General features: G+C 41.0%; 1 long non-coding RNA gene across 1 annotated transcript; it reads right to left on the bottom strand.

The window, feature by feature from the left end:
* Positions 1–1,397: 1,397 nt before the first annotated feature.
* Positions 1,398–3,260, bottom strand: LOC148291260 (uncharacterized). The gene is made up of 2 exons (XR_015826054.1): positions 3,094–3,260; positions 1,398–1,986 (listed from the first exon to the last, which is right to left on the bottom strand). It is a non-coding gene; the product is annotated as an uncharacterized LOC148291260 (long non-coding RNA).
* Between the last annotated feature and the right edge of the window lie 527 nt (positions 3,261–3,787).

Genomic DNA, 3,787 nt, shown 5'->3' with positions numbered 1-3,787 from the left:
TCCATTACTGAATTTTATGTATGTCTACATCCCAACCAAATCTGGATTCCTATTGTCCGTTCTTCAGCCGCTGCATAAATAAGACACCAGACGTCCAAACAACAAAAAGAAAAAATAAACGACACTAGACTCATCACACCAAAATCGCGGCCACCATCAGCCGTCAGCCGCCAGCCACCAGCCACCACATCACAGATCCGCCAGTCATATCTCTGCTCCTCCTTCCGGTCGAGCAAAAGTGAACGGCCATGGTCTCCCAAGCCAAAGATGATGCCTACATGAAGGTCGTCATTCCCAAGCGCAACGCAATCTTTGAGTCAATTCAGGCAGAACAACGTGCTGCTCGACAATCTCTCCCCTCTTTCGATCCTATCAGGTAAACCCTAAACTCCTTTTTGTACTACCTGACATATGAGTACCAAGCAACTCCTAAAGTAATATGATTTTGAATTCATTACATGCACCATTCATTAGCTACGCTGTCCATTTTGAATTCATTGTGATAAAGATCAAGATTGTTTATCTCAAAATAAACTGATATGAAGACAAAAGCTTCTTATGATGTGGATCTAATGGTTTTGAAGATTATGGCATATACTGTAATTTTGATGTGTTTTAATTATATTATTGTAAAATTAGGTATTACTTTTTGGTCTTTGGCCTTATGCTAATTAGGTGAAATTGTATTCCTATCTTCCAAATTAGTAAACTATATAGTGTCTTAAAATGAAAGAACCCCACTATGTATAGGGGTATAGAGGCCTAAATCATTTACCACCCATAATTGGTAGGTTACAAATATATAATGATGGGTATTATGATAGGTTAATAGTGGCTATTATTGTGGGCATCCATAACCTATAAACTCATAACGTATGGATTTATAACAAGGTTATAATTGAATTTAAATATTGTGAAAAAATAAATAAAAAAATTGGGTTGTTGAAGAAAATCAACAATATTGTGCTTTTGAAAAGAAAAGAAAAAATATTTCAGTGAACTAGCACAAACAGGAAAATCGAAAATAGCCAATTCAGCTTGGTCCGATTTTCCTCCTATTTTTCCTAAAACTGGATCAGATTGGATGAATAGTACTAGTTGTGATTCCTATATGAGCTCCAAACCAAACCTGACAGGATCCGCCCCGAATTCCTCGGAACCCGAGACGAATCCTGTGGGAATTTTTCGACATCACACCGATGCCGGGCCCACATACTAAGAACCGAGACTTTCTACCGAAATATCGGCAGAGTCTCCCCTAAAATTTGGCTTTCCCCAAAAATTTCAACCTGCAAACAAAACACCGTTTAAAACCCAACTGGCAGCATGCACAAGTTATCAACATGCAATCACATAATAGGCCTCCGGCCTTCAGATAATTCGAAACAGAAACAATGTTCTCAAGTCAATTAATACATAAACCATGTAATTAATGACCTCAAACAACTTTACAAATACCACAGAAATCATTCAACCGGATTCAAATCCAACAATCACATCAGAATCCAATCACATACACAGAATCGATCAAACCTTTTAAACACAATACTATTTCGCGGCTGCACCTAGGTGAGACCCCAGGCTGCCTACGTACCCTTGGACAAGGGATCAAGCCACACGTAGTTCCCATCTCAACCGTCACAATTAGAATAATATACAATTATTTAAAACAACAACAAACTATACATTTCAGATCTATCATAATTCCAAATCCGACAAAAACCCATTGAAACATTATCAATTTCTTCCCAAGGCATCGTATTAAGAAGACATCCGAAAGGCCTGGACAAACTCCGACGGGCCTGGGCAAAATAAATCTCCGAAGGGCCTGGGCAAACTCCGACGAGCCTGGGCAAAATAAATCTCTGAAGAGCTTGGGCAAACTCCAACGGGCCTGGGCAAAATAAATCTCTGAAGGGCCTGGACAAACTCCGACGGGCCTAGGCAAAATAAATCTTCGAAGGGCCTGGGCAAACTCCGACGGGCCTGGGCAAAATAAACTCTCAAGCATAAAACCCATAACCGGGGAGGTACCTAAGGTAGTGCTAATAACACTCAAATTAACATTCTAAGTACCCCACACAAAAATCAACAAAGATAGTACTTTCTCAAATATTATATATAAACTCAAGACACTCGAATATATCAAACCCACATATATTGCAACTACTTTACAAAAATAAAGAATTCAACGATTAAATATAAACCGAATTTAAATAAATTATTAAATTCAAAAGTATAAGATTTCCATCACAAACCAAAAAAATAAACTCATAGACCCACATAAATCAAATGACGGTCAAAACTCGTCCAAAAGGGTCGTTCTAGTACTCTTTGAAGAGTGAAACTACATCGGAAGACTCACGGTCAACCGAGGGTCAAACTGCCCAAACTTGGTCAACCGGGCCCGCGGGGCCCACGATCTCCGTTTTACGATCCGAAAGTTCCTATGGGTTCCACAATGTTTAGGATGCACGTCCTGCAAGTTTGGTTTAGATCGGACAGTCAGATCGCTCGCGATCGCACGATCGGACGGTTATCGAAAAACACAAACTTTAAATTATTAAATCGGAACATCCGGGACTCCGATTCACGATCCGTCGAATCCTACATGATCCTAGGAATACCTAGATCAACATATATTAAATGGGAAGCAATCCAATGGTTCTAACATATCGAACCCGGAAATCACACAATATGTGAAATCCGTTCGGGGTTCAAACGTTATCCAAATTGAGATCCGTAAAATTCTACGCGCTCGTGACAACCAGGGGATCACATTGGGACAAAATGGCCCTCTGACACAATGCTCACGCGCCGCCACAAGCGTTGGCAGCGTGTGGGTGTCCAAAGCGATGTCGCATCGCCGGAAAATCTCAGAATCACGGCTCCAAACTCCTCCCCTAAGTAATACACCTAATTTGGAGTCATTTTTGTTCTTGGGCTATGGCCAAAAAATGGCCGAAAATGGCCGTAAATTCAACCCGAAATCCGACTAAACCTAAATTCAAAAATCGAACTACCTACGCTCAAAATTGATGCAATCCTACCCTACCAGCAGCTAGATCATGAAAAATAGGTGGAAATACATACCTTACACGTCCAATTTGGTGGAGAAATGAGGGAGAACGAGCAGCTGGAAGTTCTGTCAAAAACCAGCCCGTTTTTGGCAGTTTTCCGGCGAGATTCCGGCATCTCTAAGGGCAAGGGCTGGCTGGGAATGGAAGAGGGAGTGGCGGGGGTGCGATCCGGTCCGATCCCGTGATGTAACAGACAGGGGGGGGGGGGGGGGCTCGCGAGAGAGAGAGAGAGAGAGAGAGAGAGAGGGTTTTCTGTTTTTATTAAAAATAAACTTCGAAATAATTACGATTGTGCCACTGAGAGTTTTTAGATCGTATCTCTCTTGTTACAACTCCGATTCAAGCTTACCGCATGTCTACGGACTTGTCTCAGTACGACCTACGTAAAGGTACCAGCCACTGCCCCCGAAATCCTTTTGAATAAAAATGACCAAATTACCCCTACTCCGAGGGCAAAATCGAAAATTCATAATTCTTGAAATTAATTAATTCACTATTCCTTTATTTTGGGTCGGGATGTTACAAAATCGGACCGGACCATACTCACCCCTAATAAAAACTAAAATACATAAAAAGACACATGGCGTTGCCGGAGGCTGACACCCGTAAAAAATACTGACGGCGGACCATTTAGCTGTTGCCACATGTCATTTCTTTCCTTTTTGTTATTATTTTTCAAATGTTTTCATTTTTATATAATCTGTAGG

This window comes from Prunus avium, chromosome 8 (assembly GCF_965620075.1).
Source record: "Prunus avium chromosome 8, drPruAviu1.hap1.1, whole genome shotgun sequence".
Taxonomy (NCBI): Eukaryota; Viridiplantae; Streptophyta; class Magnoliopsida; order Rosales; family Rosaceae; genus Prunus; species Prunus avium.
The sequence above is the reverse complement of the archived record's forward strand: the minus strand, read 5'-3'. Positions and strand labels throughout refer to the sequence as shown.